The sequence below is a fragment of the Heliangelus exortis genome, chromosome 9, assembly GCF_036169615.1.
Source record: "Heliangelus exortis chromosome 9, bHelExo1.hap1, whole genome shotgun sequence".
Classification (NCBI taxonomy): domain Eukaryota; kingdom Metazoa; phylum Chordata; class Aves; order Apodiformes; family Trochilidae; genus Heliangelus; species Heliangelus exortis.
Window position 1 is genome coordinate 26132846 of NC_092430.1, and position 18924 is coordinate 26151769.

The 18924-nt window shown below is 42.5% G+C and overlaps 1 long non-coding RNA gene across 1 annotated transcript; it reads left to right on the top strand.

Moving 5' to 3' along the window:
• The first annotated feature begins 634 nt into the window (after positions 1-634).
• Positions 635-5019, top strand: LOC139800156 (uncharacterized). Its single transcript, XR_011727603.1, has 2 exons — positions 635-1314; positions 3985-5019. It is a non-coding gene; the product is annotated as an uncharacterized lncRNA (long non-coding RNA).
• Positions 5020-18924: the final 13905 nt, after the last annotated feature.

Below are 18924 nucleotides of genomic sequence, written 5' to 3' on the forward strand. Positions count from 1 at the left end.
GCGGCGTCCGTTTGGAATGTGCCACCGCCCGGCACCGCCCCCACCGCGCTCCCCCCACCGCACCCCCGCATTGGTCCCGCCCGGCCGCGCGCGTGCCGCCGGGGCTCGCGGGCGTCTCCTCAGGAGGGCGGGAGGGGTGAGGGGCAGTGCGAGGGGAGATGTGTGAGGGGCGGTGTGAGGGGAGATGTGTGAGGGGAGATGTGAGGGGAGATGTGTGAGGGGAGATGTGTGAGGGGAGATGTGTGAGGGGAGATGTGTGAGGGGAGATGTGTGAGGGGAGATGTGAGGGGAGATGTGTGAGGGGCGGTGTGAGGGGAGATGTGTGAGGGGAGATGTGTGAGGGGAGATGTGTGAGGGGAGATGTGTGAGGGGAGATGTGAGGGGAGATGTGAGGGGAGATGCGAGGGGAGATGTGTGAGGGGCAGTGCGAGGGGAGATGTGTGAGGGGTGGTGTGAGGGGAGATGCGAGGGGAGATGTGTGAGGGGAGATGTGAGGGGAGATGTGTGAGGGGAGATGTGTGAGGGGAGATGTGAGGGGAGATGTGAGGGGAGATGTGTGAGGGGAGATGTGAGGGGAGATGTGAGGGGCAGTGCCGGGGAGAGGTGTGAGGGGCGGTGTGAGGGGAGATGTGAGGGGAGGTGTGAGGGGCAGTGCCATTGCCTGGACGGGGATGCCCACCCGCTCGACCTTTGTCTGCTCTGTGTCAAGTTCCCTGTGTGCAGGTAGCCCAGAAGAGTTGCTGAGGAAGCCCTCTCCATAAATTCGCTGCATTGAAGCTCTTGATGCCTACTGTAGAATGGCGTTTGCCCAGACACCACAGAAAGTTATCACAGAAACTTCTCTGGTTATTAAAATAGTCTTTTTCAGCCTGAATTTATTTACAGCCAAATAATAGTCACAGGCATAACCAATTCCTAGTTATTTCTCATAAATCCAAGACCCCCCTGTCCTCGCAGCCCTGCTGTGGATGATGTGCAGCTTGACCCCAACCCCACCACTGCTGCCCCCCCTGAGAGTCCCCTGAGTGTAACCTGACAGAGGAGTGGAATTCTGGACGTCTTTGGGCAATGCAGCTTTGGCAAGTTAAGTTTCGTTTTACCAAGCAGCATCTGGATGTTTATGGAAGTTTTTTAAACTCGTCACAGCAGCGATAGTTAAACAGTGAGGCAAAGTCATATGGCTGAAGGTGTCAGTGCAATATATTATACAGCACTCCTGTTTATACCACAGCTACAATGAGGTCAGCAGGAGCTCTGGGTTTTTTTGGTTTTTTTTTTTCAGGTTGGTAGGAAAGCTGCAAGGAGGTGAAGCAGGTGAGACTGCTGTAAATCTTCTATAAATCATGATTATGATAATCTTTGGGAAAAAAAGTCATGAAAGCAAGGAATAGCTAGCTACAGGGAACAGTAAAGACTTGAGGGAACTTATGTATATGGGTCTCTTTAAATGTCTTCATTTTCTAATTGAAAATTGAACTGACCATAATAATTCTCAATGTTCAGGACAACAGATGATAAATCATTTCTGGATAGTGATACATTTTAAAAACAGTCCCCCTACAGATAAATAATAGATATATCAGTGGAAAGATGCAGGATGCCACAATATGAGCAACCCAATCCAACAATTACTTTTCAGTCCATAAGGCAATCTGTGGAGGACTGTTTATCATGAGCAAAGGTGGCAAAAATCTCCCTCAAACTCTAATATTTAAAATTTGCTTCACTTTAGAATAGTACATTTTAAATATACGATGATACAAAGTAGTTGTGAAGATTCTTATTGACCAACTATTGCATCTGTGTGTTGTACTTCATCTCAGTAAAATCTCCCTCAGTGACATTTTAAAAACATGCAAGGGAGCCTTAAAAACAGTGGCAGATGTTTTCTACTAAACTTACCCCTATGAGTGATCTTTCAAAATTACTGTACAAGAGAGACTGATTCATAATCAGTGGGATGAAGTTCTTTCCCACCATATAGTTACAAAGACTTGGAAGAGAAAGGGTAGCACTTTTTTCCAACCTTGAACAACTACCGGTAGGATGTTGAACACAAGTGTTTCCTGACAGTGCAGTAAACCAAAATTTAAAGCTAATTTCTTCTCATTTTAATTAAACTAGTGTATCACTTTAATTTCTGAAAATATGCATTAGTAGAGTGGTCTACTTTGAATAGGTCTGAAATTTAAAATAGCAAACATGCTATTTTAGAATCCATTAGTTCGTCACTGTTGTTTGGAATAAATTAACATTTGAGATTGTGAAATTCTAAATCCCAGTTGAAACAGTCATTTGTTAAGCCCTCCATCCATGAGCTGCCTAAATATGAATATATTAACACACCCTAAAATGTAATGAGGAATGGACATAATGTCATACATTTAGTGTGACATTAGTGGGATCTAGCAAAGAAGAAAGGGAAACTGGTTAAAAAGCAAAATAGGGAATGGATAAGGGACAAGAATGAACAAGATAAACTGATTCACTCACAAAACAGAAAGGTTTCTGAAAAGTCAAGTACAAAAATTGCTGCAGCCCATGGCCAGGTTAGCCAAGATACACACAGATAGCCCACACAATGGCCTTGGCAGCATTACACTGATAATATTTTTGCAAGGTTGAATTGGTGCTGGACAATATTCCAGTATGTTGGGCACAAAACCCCTGATATTTTTATTAAGTGTCAAGCATGCATATATTCCTTTTTTGCCTTCAAGAAAAACACCTGCCACAGTTAGTTAGAAGAAATTCCCACGTGACTCCTGTTTGAGTTCCTGCGAGTGTCAGCTCCACGGGCCTCTTTGTTTTTGTGTCCCTGTTCTTTCAAGATGTGGCCAGGGGGGACCCAGCAGGCAGTGGGGTGGGCAGCAGGCTCTTTTCACTGCTGCTGGGTAATTCTTCTGCATGCTCTCCATCCCCTTCTACCATCTCACATCCCACCAAGAGGATCCCGTGACAGGGTTCAGTAGCAATGAAAGCAGTGAGCAGCTTCCCACACTTGTAGTTCTGTTTTGGGGGCTGCAGGGGAACTTACAGATTTTGGCATTTAAGGATTACCCAACAGTCATGACAGAGATGAATCTTTCACAAATCTCTCAAAGGCTGAGAGAGCAGAAATGTTGTAATGGATGAGACAAGCCTGAGAAAAAGAAACTCCTCCGTAGAGCACAAGCTACAGACTCAGGCACAGACCTCATGTGTGCAGCCATTGAAAATGGTAACAAAATGTTCCATTTGTTTGTTTATATGATATTGAAAGGGCAAAAGGTTCCCGCTGATCATAGCTTATACCATATACTGTCCAGGCAGAGTTCATGAGCTCAAATTTCTTAGCCTTTAATAACATCAAGTGATGATTGCTGAAGATTAAAAACTATCCTGGAGAGGCAGCATGAGCTAACTGGGCACTTGCCTACATCTCAGGAGTCCAGACTGAATTCTTTAAAAACTTCAGACTTACACCTAAGTTGGTATTTATCTGCAGTGTAGCCTCCTGTAAGTTATTTTTCCCTTTTTGTGCCTCTTTTTTCCCCTCCCCACCCCCCCTGTTCCATCTATCAATCTCCCTGTATGCAAATACAGAGACGACTTCAGGGCTCTGCCTGCCTTTTTTTCGGTGTTGAGTACTGGGACATAAATTTTGGCCAGGCTATGTGATACTGCCTTAGTAACACACTGGCACTACTATGGACAAGTGATAAACAATTAATTCATCATTAGGTTATCCTCAAAACTGGACAAATTTTGGAATTACTAAAAGTTAAATTTTCGTGTGTGTGAGCATACATTTACCAGCTTGGTACTTCAAGACTGCACTCCCTTCCAGGTGACCCATGTATTGACATCCTGCATTAACATCTTCAATGTTAAAATAAACAGTAATATCAGAAAATAATTTCCTTCACTGTAATCTGTACATTTTCCTGTTTATTAAACAAGTGGTGCTAGACAGACATTTATCTAAGTTATTCTTGTTTTTAGAGCCCATCTAATTTACCACAAATTGTCTCAAACTGGACTGAGATGCAATGATAATCTGGATTTCAAGTCCTTTTGAATTTCAAGCTGCGAGACACAAACTGCAAGACCTGGAAGACAAATTCCAGGTTACAGACTGATGAGGGAAGGAGGACAGAGAAAAGGGAAAATTAGTTACTTGGATGTCTAAGTAAGATTTTTGCATTTATAAAGGCCACTAACTACCAAGAGATCCAGCTGCAGTATTTAGCTTTAGGCTCTTCTTAAAGTCTCATGTGACAAAAAGCATGGAAATTTCCTCTTTCCTGACCTTAACAAAATTGCTCTTTGCCTGTGCAGTGTTCATTGTTATATGGAAAATAATAGACACTAAATACAACAACCACTGAAGAAGAATTACTATGACCAAGAATTGGGAGCAAATGGAAAAAGTTACAAGCATGGGACCACATTTAAAGTGCAAACAAATTAATATCTGTTATGAAATCTCATCAGCTGTTGTTAGCCTGATGCTGACCCCTTTCAAGTCAGTGGCAAACCCACTAAATGTCAGTGGGATCTGAGTTTTACTTACTGAGATGTTAAAATCCAAGATGAACATTTGTACAGGCTGACAGACAGATCTTCCACACAACGCAGCCTCCACCGTGTTGGGTACCTTTACTTTTTTCACACCATCTTGTGCTGCACCTGATCATGTTTGACTGCAGCACTCTGGGGTAGAACTTCACCTCTGTTCTGCAGAACGTGTCAGAGAGCCTTGTGCACACCTAAATAATTATGTAAATAACTTAGGGAAATTGCAGCATTAAAGGGAAGGGCTGTCTGAAGAGTGCTGTTTCACCAGGGGAGCCTGGGGTTGCCTGTTAGTGGACTCGTTACTGTTAATTGCTTCTGGGCTGTGTAAGCCCCTGTGTGGTTTTCATCTGCCTGATTTGGCTGTTCTCATTTACGTAGCTGTTCCCAGCCTTGCTGTCTGCTGGATTTTGAATTATTTGTGGTTTAGAGACAGAAGGAAGAAGAGAAGGGTAAATAAAATCTGAGCTGCAGATCCAGTTTGGAATTGTAGTACATTCCTGATGCTGGTTAAAAACTATGTATTTTGAAGTGATTATGAGGCAATTACCTTGTGCTGGCACTAGCAATGAGTTATTGCTGCAGGATACCACTTTTAGGGAAGGCACAGAGCAGACGTGGGTTTGGTCCATGCCTTAAAAGCCAGGAAATAAATCCTAGCTTTAGGATAAATATGTCAGGTTGGTCTGGTTTCTCTTTCTGTTTGAACAGGAAACAGTCTGTAAACTGTCGATATTTAGTTAACATACTGGAATGTAACAGAAGTTAAAGACACACGAAATTTCTTCAATTTGATGTATAAATAGATTGCAGCGTTTTCAGCATTCCAGTCTTATGATCAAGTGGAATCCAGATCAGGTTTCAATTAGCTTAGTTAAAGGAGCATGTGAATGGTTTCAGATATCAGTTCATCAGCATATTCTCTGATATTTTTCAAACTTATACTGAGTAAAGACTGATACAATTAGTGGAGAAAGTCCACATTTCTTCAATACATTCTGCATGTCTTAAACCTTCCTGTTTGGCAGGAGTGTATTTTAATGGGACTTTTCAGTAATTCATTGTTGGATTTCCTGGAATCCAGGTTGCTCATCTTACTGAATAATTCTTCTTTAAATAGTAAGTAGTCACTTTACTTTGAGTATAAACAATTATTCAGATGTTTTACTAGTTATAGCAATGATCTCCTTGAGTTAAAAGCATGAATAATGGCCGAGGATTAATTTTTTTTTACCTAACGTTGTCTAAGCAAAAAAGGAATGAACACAAATTTCAGAGTTGTAGTCAGACATTTATAAATAACCTGTGGCATGACTTATCTGCAGTTACAGATCAGTTTGCAGTTTGAGTTTCTGGAGCATTCTGCATGCTCCTCATGCAAATTTGTAGTATTTGTGCCATCATTCCATGGCACAGAATGATGATTTATTTTCAAGATCAGAGGGCAGCTACAGATTAGCCATTAAAGCAATTGCAACTCTGTAATACTAATATTTAGATGTCCCATATAAATAGACTTCCCGGGGAGTCCTGGTTGCTGGGGATGGTGGTGCCTGTGCTCTGTGACCAGTCTCTGTTCAAGTCTGTGAGATACTGGGGTTCAAAGGTAAACTTGTGTCTGTGCCCCTCACATTTCACTTCAACTCGTGCAGGGACTTTTCTTCCCCTTTCTACTTGTTAAGCACGCATTCAAGAGCAAAGAGTAGAGCTAGATAAATAAAGGTGTGTGGGAGCTTCTACATATTTAGGTTCTGAGTAATTTTTGACAGATCTATTGCTGCCATGTCATGTGGGATACTGATTAGCCAAAACTGGTTCGCTGGCCTTTTTTGCATAAACATGCTACATAAAAATGACATTCTGCAATAGCTGCCACATTTTTACAAAAGCACAAGTGTTTTGTTGTAGTGGATGGTGGGCTGATGGGTTCTCTGTCTCCAAATGGCTCTGTATGCAAAACATAAGGCTCTGTAATGCTCCTGTGGCTAATCCCTGCTCTTCTTGTCAGACCATACAGGTACTATAAAAGCCTCTGCCTGCACCTACTGAAACACACATGCTGGCAGACACTAACATGATGTGGTGAGTAAAAACCTAAATTCTCTTCATGTAAGTCACAGTTTTTCTGCTGTTAATTTCATTTTAAAACTTACATTTAGCAGCACTGAAATAAAGTTGTCAGTGAAACTGAGAGATTACACAGAAAAAAAGAAAAAAAAAAGTAGACAAGCCATAGTTGTTTATAACATGTATTTTGTATAGTAGATATTATTATTTTATAATGGAACACTTCCATATTTCTTTAGGGGTTGCCTTGCTCTAGTAAGCAAAGTTAAGGGCTAGGCTGTTTTATTAGTAGCAATTCTGCATTGATGCACAAGAAAATTAATTGCTGTCCTTCCTTTACAAACAAGAAAGTCACTATTTTGCTGCAACAATACATACAAAGCTGTAAGGAAGAAACAAACAAATTTTGGTCAGGAAACCCAAATACATTTACTGATACTACAAAAACCCCCAACTCTCTGACTCCAAAAAGTGCAGTTCTTACATGGTTGTATAGTTAATGATACAGCTAGAAGCAACACTGTGACTTCCTTACTTGTAGATAAATTTACTGAACAGTGCAAATACCATGTGGAATTAAGTCTTGAAGCTGTATTGCTCTTCAATAAAAACGTACATAGTTGGGTAACTGAAATTAAAACTAGTAGGCATACATGAAACACAGGAATCAAGCTTGAAGTCCTTGTTCAAGCAGAATTCCCATCCAAATCCAGTTTGGAAATTGGTGTCAGCAAGCACTGACCAAGTTTTAGCAATGTCTGTCACCATGAAGAAGTTTCTAAATGCTTTTCACTCTGTGATGCAGATTCATGGGGTTTTTTTTTCTTTCATTAAAATTCTGGTCAAGTGCAGGCACTGCTGATGAATTAACTTAAACCTGGAGTGCTGACAAAGCCTGTGGAATTCTCCATGAGTTTTTAATTAGGTCTGAAATGGAGACCAATACACAGCTGGAGTGTTTCATGTAACATTCTCAGTAACAGTTGCAGTGGATCCTTGCTCCTTTCAGCAGCCCTTGCAGCAGGGGGCTGCTGCCTGGGGCTGGCAGGAGGTGATGCAGAGGTTCAGTCTCACTCTGAATCCTACCTGAGGCTACAGGCACCAAATTGTTACGACTGCTTCTTTTAATACTCTCCCAAATACTAGAAGTGTCACGTGCATTTATATGGAAACCAGACATGGGTTGGAAAAATAGTAAAAATTATGGAATCTCTCTAACTGCAGTGAACTGCAAGATTTCCTTTTGCTTCATTATTGTGGTCACAAAGCTGTGAAGATAATACTTGTTCATTTGAGAATGGGCCACCCTGATCAAGTGAGACATTTGGCAATCATTATGTGACGTATAATCCAGTATCTCCAAGGAGATTTGCTTTGTGAAAATCTATGGACTTTTTCTCCCTGAATTAGTAACTCTTACAGTTGTCCATGCACCTTTGTTTTTTCACCTCTTCTGCCTCCCTCTTTGGAGAAAATAACAATTTCAGCTCACCTAAGTGTGAGAATGGTTCTGAACTGCTTTTGCAGTTTCTACCACATGAATAACCCTATTATAGATTTTTCATTAGTTTTCTTTTTCAGTTTTTATATGATGTTTAAAAATGAAAAAAAAAAAAAAAAAAATCTTCTGTCCTACTTAAGAGTGGACAGAGAGGGTCTGAGTACTGAATACCATCACTGGTGTAGATTTCCCTCCTTGGACAACAGCATTTGTTTGTACTGGCTGATACTCACACTCTGCAGATAACTCACTTCAACAACACACAGTAGTTGTGTCTAATTATGACTAATTCAGTTTGTAAGCAGATTTATTGTGGTCTCTCTAGTACAGGAGGCTTTGGTTTGTTTTTGTTTTTTTGTTTTGCTTTGTTTTGTTTTGTTTTTCCCCCCAGCATTAAGTCATACACAATTTTTAGATGATAAAATCATACACACAGAAGATCAGCTGAAGGAAAAGGGAAAGGATTTTTCTTAATTTCCTAGTCTTTCTGCATTAGCACCTTGAGTTTGCATCATGATGACCACATAAAAGCAGTGTGATTTCTCACTCTTTTCCCCCAGTGAGGCACTCAGATTACATGTGCTACTATGAATTGGGCATTGTCTAGATCAAAGATTCCCTGTGTTTTCTTTTTAAACTTTTAGGATGTTTCTCCATCCAGTTATCTTGGAGCTGGTTCTTTTTTTCTTCTCATCTGGTGCCAGGAATGATGGGCAGAGCTGACACATGACATCAGTATTGTTCTTTGTTACAGAACTGCAGGTTGCACAACACTGCTTGGTGGATCCAACAGAATTCTGGAAGAGGTCTTCAGTATCCTCCAGATCCCAAACACCTTGATGGGAAAGTCTGCCTGCAAGTTGCACGGCCCTTACCCAGCAGTCTGTACTATTTAGAGATGCTAATTGAATGCTGGTATGTGTAAACCACTGCAAGACGAGCTGAGACAAAGATGTGAACTATAAATGGAAGTTTTCTGAGGGAAAGGATGTTCGTTATGGGAAAATGTTACTGCCAGAGTGTGGGTGGCCCTTGTGCTGTCCCAGTGCTGGGGCTGGCCTGACCAGCAGTGACAGGGGGTGGTGGGCTTGGTCCTGCTCTCTGCTGCCCTGCCTGAGGGTGGCTGTGGCAAGCAGTTCCCTCCAGTAAAAGACACACAGGGAGTCACTCTGTCTGATGGCTGCAACGTGCTTCAGGGAATCAGAGCTTCTTGCCAAGGTGGTACTAGGGGTGGCTGTTCAGTCACAGTCTGCTCCACTATCACCAAGGTCCTTACCAGGACACATGGGTTGGAAAAACTGGAGGAGACAAAGATGATGGTGGAAGCATGGTGCTAAAATACAGATCAGCAGTGCAGTGGGACTGTGTTTTTATTCTGTGCAGACCAATATCACAGTTAACCTGTGTAAATATTTCAGTATTTACTCTTGTGGTGAAAGACTTTTATAACCATGAGAAAATATTTAGCATGATAGATTTTGCACGTGGGAAATTTCGTGGTGAGCTCTGTAAGAACATGAAGGTTAAGTGATATCAGTGTACATGCAAGTAGCAGAAAAGGGTTTCAGAATATTCTGAAAGTTGAAGCATGCAGTGGGCACAGTGTTCAGATTAGCATGACAGTATGAACATTGAAATTTATTTGAAATTACACTTTTCAAGAATACCAACATACTCAAATTTCTCAAGCCTATAGCTGTGGATTGCATAATTCACAGTGCACTCATCTGTGGTTTCTGAATCTGTACTTTTGCAGCTGCATTGATACCACATAGGATATGAGGGGAAAAGTGATTCTGAGTGTTAAATTAGTGAGGAATTTTTGAGGCCATACTTCCCCGTGCATTCTCAGACGCAGGGAAACCAGGTTTTGCTTATAACAGAGGTGATGCAGGGCAGAGCTGGAGATAAAGTCACGCAAAGAGCAGTGAGATGCTTTCAGTTCCCTCCCACAGTTTCTGGTTATGTCTTTCCCTGTTGCATTTGCTTTCTGTTCCTGCCTACCCTTCACACGTGTGGCAGCAGGGAGAAACTCTCCAGGTCCCTGTGCAAGATCCTCCACTGGTGGCCAGTGCTGCTGACTCCCATCCAGCTGCAGTGGCTCCACAGGGCTGGTGGTCTACTGCTTGGTCATCAGAGCTCTCAGACCAAGCACTTTGAGCAAATTGCTAGAGATTTTACATAAGAATGTTTATTTAGGTCACATCAGCATAACTGAGACCAGCAGTTAGGTCTGGGGTTTTCCTCTGTCTGGTATTCACAAAGACAAGCTGTGGGATGTGAAATAAGGTAGGTAACAGGAACCTGGCAGGGACTTGTGTTCTGTACCAAGAAACCCCAAGTGACAAGGTCGTATGACTTCACCCTGCAGAATGTGTAATGTGTCTCACTTCTTTCCATGATTCATATACAGTTGCATGCAGATAGGAACCCTGTAACCCTGTCTTGGCTTTGTAAATCATGAGGCTTAACACCTTTCAGCCTCACCTTGCTGAAATACTAAAATGAAAAACCACACCCTCACAGTCCCTGCTGACCCTCATCCCAGCTTGGATGAATTCCTCTCTGCAGGAGCTCCTGGCATGATCCTACTCAGCTGTTAAAGAAAAAGCTTTAGGACAGAGCACTGTGGTAGGATCATGACTGCAAGACAACCCTCCTCCCCTGATTGTGATGTTAGGTTTGTGGGGAATAGCACATGGTAAATTAAGCCATTCAGGGATCTACAAAATACAGATCAGAAAAAGCTGGGTAACATACAGCATAGTAACATTCTGGTCTGTAAGGAATTCATCTACACAGTATGCTAACTCAAATAATAAGTAAAAAAATTTAGTTAATAAAGTGATCAAAACCTAATACCACACCTGGGTGGGTGCAAGGGGCAGAGATGAGCATTCTACATTTTTCCCCAGGTGACACAGAACCTGAATTACAAGCTCACATCACAGCTCTGATAATGGGTAAACTTGAAGGTACTTGTTCACAGTCTCTTCCATGCTGTGTTGAAAAAAAAAAAAATTAGAATATCTTGGAAGGCATGGAAGTTAAAGATGTGTTAGAGTTTTATGAGCTGATTTTCACAGGTTATAAAACAGGAAGAGTAATCTAGCAATGTTTTTCTTCATAAATTTTATGAGTATTAGCAATTTACAATAGTACATTGTAGATGAAAACAACAGAGGCAAAGAAATTTGATGGCAAGTTTGCTTCCAAATTCACTGAATATAATGCAAGACAAACCTTGGTCTCAACTCTGCTGATATCTGGAACAACTGCACTACTGAGTGGAAGTAATACAGAAGTTACATACAATCTGACTCTAAAAATTAACTTCTGGTAACACAAAGGACCTGGGAAGTACGCTCCAAATATCCATGAAAATTCCTGGGTTTGCATCTTGGAGGATGGAGTGAGAGAACGGAGAGGTACCTCCTGTGAAAGGAGGTAGATGGTGAAAGAGTGCAGTGTGGGCTGTTTTCTGCAGCTGCTGAAGTCCTCTTTTTAGTCATAACAGTTTCTTAAAAAAACCCATGAAAAGTGAAGAAGGTTCAATGCCTGGTCCTTCGATGCCCTATTATATGGAAACCTAGAGAAAGGCAATAAAAAGTTGCTTTGGCATTCTTGTGCGTGGATGACAAATGGCCCCAGGAATGTGGAGATGAGTTCTGGTCCTGTGTGGATGCTCATTCATTCTGTGACATCCAGTGAATTTCCTCACCTCGTTACCTCACAGATGCTCCGTTTTCGAAATCAGGCTGATGAGTACCTGGCAGTGTTAATCAGATCTGCACTTAGACAATAACAGAACCATGGCCAGATTCACAGTGATAAATGAGACACATGTAGTTTCGTGATCCTGGCCCATGGCAAAAGCTTTATGTTGCCATGATAGTTTATTCAGTAGCCTGTAGCAGTTGCTACGTAAGCACTGTAGATGGTGAAATAATTAATACTCAGAATTAAAAACTGTGGAAAGATTTATCAAGTGCACCACAAGACCTCTAAAGACTTCCTCAATTTTTTGTTTGGAGAGTATTTTAAATTCATCACTACCATCATTATTTTTGTTGGTAATTCCCAGAGCCCTATTCAAGTTCTATGCACTGATAAGGATAATTTCATTATCCAAATTGACTTTTTCATTTGTTTGTCACTTAATATGTATGGTCATTTTGTGGATGTTAGAGTCTATTCCACTGATAAATTTACTCTAGCAGTAGTAGTCATAGGGCAAGTTAGCTGTATGGCTAAAATTTCTCCAGAAAGGCAACTGTGTATTTGTAAGGATAACAGTAATATTCAGAGTGACATCAGTAAGGTTTATAAAAATAATAAAAATAGTTTAGTTAATTAATACATTAGCACACAGAATAACAAATGAGGAGTGGGAAAACACAGTTCCTCTGTGGAGGCTCTGCCTGGCTGTCTGCCACTCTTCCTGCTTTCCTCTCCCTCACTGATCATCAGGGCTGAACAATACATCATACACATAATTTTAGTGGCAGACCTCTGCCCACCAGCTGGGCAAGCACCAAGCAGACGTGGTCATTAACATCTTGCAGCCCTTATAAATATGGTGCACTTTTACTAAGGAGTGTGAATGACTGTGGTAAAAGCACAGTAAAGACCATAGTAAAGGCAGCTAAGGGTTTGGGGAAATATATACTGTGAGCTCATCTGTTTCATGCTGTGGGAAAACCAATGTGCTTGTTCTCCACCTCATTCCTACCTTGAGATTGCTTCTGGGTGTTTGTTCCTCCCAAGCAGTGCAGACAAGCCCTCTGTCCATCCGCCCCTCTTTCTGTGACTTTGTAATGTGGAGAAACTGGCACGGGGATGAGATCACTCCAGTTCTGCCTCCTGACCTGAAGGAATGCAAACCCACTGACCTCGTGCACATGCAGGCGTTGGCAGACGCTCTTATTCACACCACTTCAGAACTGAACATTATCTCCTCAGTCAGGCTGACCCTGATGTCAGAGGTTGCCCAAGAGTCCCTTGCTGTCTGGGCAGGCCCTGGAGAAGGGACCAAGAACAGAAAACCTGCTTACTGCCTGAGTCACTGCAGGGGAAAAACTGTGATGGGCAACAGGCACTCTAGAGACTCCCACCTGAACCCAGGTGAGCTGGGGGAAAATCCCCCTGAACACCAAGACCCCAGTTACCTGCCCCCAGAGCTGCCATGGCTGAGATTGGGGGCGTCAGTCTTGCAGCTTGATGATGGTGTGCCCACCAAGTACTTTATTTCCAGTTGAAACTCTGTCTTATTTTGGTTTTTTTTCTTTAAATCAGTTTCCTTCCTCCAGTGAGGTGGGGTAAAAAGCCCTACAAGAAAAGAAATAAACAGAATTAGAGTATGTACACATTGTACCTAAATAAATAATTTATTTATTATTACTTCAGCTACAATAAATAAAATAATCTCTTACAGAAACATAAAATTTATAAATTAACTGAGCTATAGCTACAGGGAAGGAAAAGTTGTTTCTGCTCCAGCAACAGAGTTTTAGTGTGTGTAAGAATCCACAGACTGACCCAGTTCAGTGCCCAATGACTAGAGAAGTCTAAGGAGTGGAGAGGAGCACAGACAATTAAATGTTTAACGAAAAGCTCTGATGAGGATAATTTAGAAAGCAAGCAGCACAATAAAGACCTTCCCATTACAACTACAGGTCATTATCCCAAACCTTTCTGTCAACCCAAACTATTTTATTTTCAGATGCCTTTGAAACAAATGCAAGCATGTACTGAAAACACAATGCAAGAACACTGGAAGTGCAGTCCATTTGCATGCCAGGGATTCTTGACAGATTCTGGTGTATCTTTGGCCTCTGCTATGCTGTGAATTATCCAGCTTGACTCTGATTTCAGCAGCTGTGCCACAATGGCTCATGGTTCAACTCTGCCAGCCTGCAGCAGCGAGAAAAACCAAACACCTCTTTTTGTGTTTAACACTTTAAGTGCTTTTTAGATGAACAAACATTTTTGTTTGAAAGCTACTGTGAAAAGGTATCAATGATAATATGGCCAGAGAAAATAAAGAATGTGTAAAATAAACAAAGCTGGCATTTTCTAAGCATGCCTCCAAGGTCCAAGCGTTTGCTCTGCATCACACGGGTTTAAAAGGATTCATAGATGTGCTATGAAAAGTAAATTTGTATATGGAGCAAAATAAAAAACTAGGTCAAAGTTACATGAAAAAATAACACTTCTCCTTTAAGAATGAATAGTTATGAGCCATTACACCATGCTGCATGTCCACAGAGCAGAGTCACTGACTCCAGTGAGGATAGCTGTGGGAGCAGAGGGACGTCAAATCAGGTCCAATTTTTGTTTGCTTATTCTAGCATAGATCCTCCTTAGAAAAGCAAGAAAAAGGCTCTTTATTCCTGCAAAACTTGTGGCATTATCCTCTGTAACCTTCACGAGGGTGGGGAGTTAACACCAGAACCTTTGCACTGCTGGCTGCCCAGGGCTGCTCTACCAAAGGGTCAGCACACACCTGGGCACTCCTTAACATTCACCCCAAAAAATGCAAAGGGTTATTACTGCAGGAACAAATCCTGTTTTGTGGAAGGAAAGGCAGATAATTTAGGAGGGAATTTAAAAGGTTTGGTTGTGTTCCCACTGAAGCTACTTGAAATGCAAAGACTGAATTATCTAGGGATTATGACAGAAGTCTGACAAAACCTGGCAGTTTTATTTGATCGCCTCTATTCAGCTGTCAGCATCCAGTGGGCCTACTGACAAGACAGAGGGATGACAGATCAGCCTCTACTAGCATCCTGTGTAGATGCCTTTAAGGTAGTAAAATATATGTTTAAAAACATACACTTAGTCATCTGCACAAATCTTGACATTTTTCACAGATGCCCAGATTTGTATCTCAATTGTAGATTTCCTTGAATGAGATGCTCAGTTTAATTCCCTAAAAGAAGTCAAACTTGACACAAAAATAATTATTGAATAAAAGGTATCATCATGACCATCTGGGAAGAAATAGAAGGGGGGAGTTTCACCATTGGAAGTACAAAATTCACTGTTGTAATGCACAGGGTATTTTATCTTAATTAGCCAGACGAATATCGGATTTCAGAATTGCTAAAATGACCACTTAGCATGGTTTTGGGTTCTGTTGTCTTGTCATGCAGGGACAGATATTTCTGCAAGAGAAAAAATGTGCTGTCCTAGCCTAAAGCCTCCCATAGCAGAGGCTCTGTCTTCAGCCTCCTCTTGCCAGAACTCATTCTGCAGGCTGTGGAGGAAAGTTTATCCATGGCTCCTGACTGTGTACAGAGTGATGGGCACTGACCGTGTTTGTGAGCAAACGCAGCAGGGAGTGAGCTTCCAGCTGACAGGAGGGGAGGTCAGGGCCAGGCTGGGGGTGCAGAGCCCTTCAGCTCACACGGAAAGGTCTGTTCTCCACTGCTCACGGTGACTGTGTGTGACTTGCACCACAGCTGAGTGTGCAGCCAGTGGTAAGCACGCTCTTGGCAGCAAGAAAGTGAAAAGCAACAGAAATAAGCCTTCAGGTTATTACTTCTGTCTCCTTCTCACCCCTCTGAGTGAAATCATATACCCTTAGCCCAGCAATCTTCCTTCACCTGCATCGCTGTGCTGGGATCCACAGGATAACAGGGGTCACACCTGCCCTGCCTGAACATCTCTGGTGCAGCTGCTGGGAGATTTTGGAGACCCTGAGCCAATGGCAAAAAATAGGTGTGTCTGGTTTCCCCAGTCATCATGTTTAGTATTACACATGGCATGATGGTGAAGGACTGTAAATCATGAGTCTGCTCACATTCACTGATAAACCGGTCATGCAAAAGGCTCTTTGGAGCAGGGATTCAGCAGAAGGCATTTTACATCTGTCAGAAATAATTCAAGGGTGTGGAGTGACTCATTGGGAACTGCATGAATAATCAAGACTTCATTTTCAGTAAGACAAAGCCATGAACTTTTGTCTGGCACATCAGTGGGGAACACGCTCCCTGTGCTGGGGACTGTTCTGGGGACTGATGCTAGTGAAAACATCAGAAGGAGGGATTTTTTCAGTGAAGACAGGCTTTTAAAGTGCAGTTTTGTGTATGACAGTATAGCAGGGATGTAAGACTGCAAAGCTCATTGTAGAAAATAAAAGTGAGAAAGCAGGCAAGCCTTGCACTAGTGTGTGATCAGAAGAGTTTCTGCTGTATCAGAGAAGTGATACCACATCTCAAGGTGCGTCACTTTCTTAAATCAAAACAGTGCTGCAGAGAACCTGCAAAAGAAATCCACAGCCTCAAAGCAAGTGTGTGTTGGGATCAGCCCCAGAGAAAGGCCATTTTCCACCACCAGGTCATTCTTCCCTCAGGAAGACTCACAGAGCACCTGTCCTGCAGCAGGACTGCAAATCTTTGTGTAGGAAACAGGGGCTTCTCTGCCTCCTACTCCTGCTTGTGTCTCCATCTTCTTCCTGGGCATCCCTCCTGAACAAACTTTTTTTGTGAAGGGGCTGAGGAGAATCTGTCAGTGACATCTTATTTACCATAAACCAGATCTCAAAATATACACCTCAACCTGTCAGCACCCTCATATGTCTTCTGTCCAGCAGGACCTGCCTGTGCAGACACATGACTAGAAGAAAACAAAAGCAATCAGTAAGCATCTTCTTACCCAGAGCCCAGGGACACCTTCTCTGCCATACAAATCTAACAAACTCCTTTTAAAGAGATATCACTTCCCAGATTATTTTTTTCCCAGAACATTGCTTTAATTATAATCAGACAATTTGTTAGGTAAATAGCTAATAGGCCTAATTATTGGACAGAATGAATAGTTTTGAGAAGCAGTTGATGCCATAAGGCATAATATTTGAGACTAGAACAGAAAAATAGGAAATTAAATCAGCCTAAGCTGAATGGTTTAATATAAGTTGAGGACTCGTATCTTTCCCTTGCCCTGGTAACAAGCAGAGATTTGTGCTTCACAGGAGTGATAGATTAACTATTTCCTTTGCCCTTGATCTGCTCCTGCAAGGACAGGGTCACCGGGCTAAATTCATCATGATCACAAGTCAGCAGCACCTCATGGTCCTTCCTGGCCCCACATGAATCAGAGGGTTAGCACAAGTCCATGGACAAGGCTCGGCTTGGAGCAGGCAGGAATGCAGAGGTGTGTGCTGGAAGGTGTGGCAGGATGGTGTGAGCTGGTAATGACTGTGCTGAAGAAATCCTGGTGATACCGAGGTGAAGGAGTCCAAGAACTGGAGCACAGCCCATGCTCTGGTATCAGCTGGAGGGCTGATCTGCAGCCGTGGCAGCTGGTGCAGGTTCCTGGCATGGAAATGCTGCTCAGGAGCAGCGAGTCTGAATCTCACGTGATAGCAGGAGGCACTGGCCTGCCTTGTTATTATCTTAATTTTTCAAAGACTTGATAATGCTCAACACAGCCATCTTGCCTGTCGTTAGAGACTTCACCAGACAGGGCACTTCACAGCTATTACCACCCTCCTCTTCACAAGGCCTCTTTGAAGCTGACCTGCTTTCCACCCATTTACAAGCAAGGAAAGGCAGCAAAATTAGGGGTTTAATTTGCTCTGAGGGCAGATAAAACTGAGAAATCTGATAGAGGAAATGTTGTAAAAACGCTGAAATACAAAAAGCTTAAGTTCTGCAACTTGGAGTGTGCAGGGTCTGTTAGATCATGAGTCAGAGCTGTGGCAGGATCTGAACCTGTCTTTTCAGCCCTGCAACTGACCTGTGAATCTCTCTTACCTCATTTTATCTGTGCTTCAGCTGGGGCACACCAAGGGACCTGCAAAAAGATGTTTACTGCCAGGCAGAGGTTTTGTCCCTTAAAAAAGGCAGCCAAGCTCAGCTACTGGAAGCAGACATCTCCTGTGGTTGCACTGGGTGTCTGCTGGCTTTGGGCCTTATGCTTTTATCTGTCTGGTCACTAACCCAGGTCTGCTGATGTGGAGGGATGGAATCTACCATGCCAGCAGCTGCTTGGGGATGTTATTTCCCACACAGCAGTACCCAGAATCACTGCAAGTACCTGCCCTGCCCTGCCCTGCCTGGGGTGGTGGGAAATGAGCACATCAGGAGGAAGGAGAAGCACTTACTGTACTCTGGTTTGGGGTACTGCAACCAGGGCTTTCTGTTAGAAACATGAGGTATGTGCCAAATGTTATGATTGCCAATCAAGAAAAAAAAAAGGCTGTTGTGCTCCAGTCATCTATGTTTTAATGCCTGGTTATTGTGAAAGCTAAGAAATGCCACCCTGTCCACAGCAAGAGGCCATCTCTGAATCATATCCTTCAGTGGATGTGCCAGGAGGAACGCAAAGGATTCTCATCACAATGCCAGTAATAAGGACTCCTAGGAATAAGTGAGGGGTCAAGAGACCCATGGTGTTTCTCTCATGAGTTCTTTTGTTCACATGGGTTAGTCCTTGGAAAGCTGCTGTAACACACCAGGAGGAGAACGTGTTAGTTGTTTTAGAGAAGCTCTGCATATCCCTGCCCAAGAGGAACATGGATGTCATCACAGCAGTTGTCTGCCATGTCCCCAGATTTTCTGAGCTGAACAGATTTGTGTCAGCTGAGAAAAGTGAAGTTGTAAATGGCCAGTGCCATAACACTGCAATTTAATTCTTTAAATGCATGCACATGGGGCTATGCTCTCAGTAAAAGCCAGTACATCCTGTGCTACTGACTTTTTCCACGTTGACTCATATTTAAATATAATTGTTGCAAGAAAAGAAGAACAAGCCCAGTCAGCCAAAATGGTTATAGGAGGAAGAGAGAAATCAAT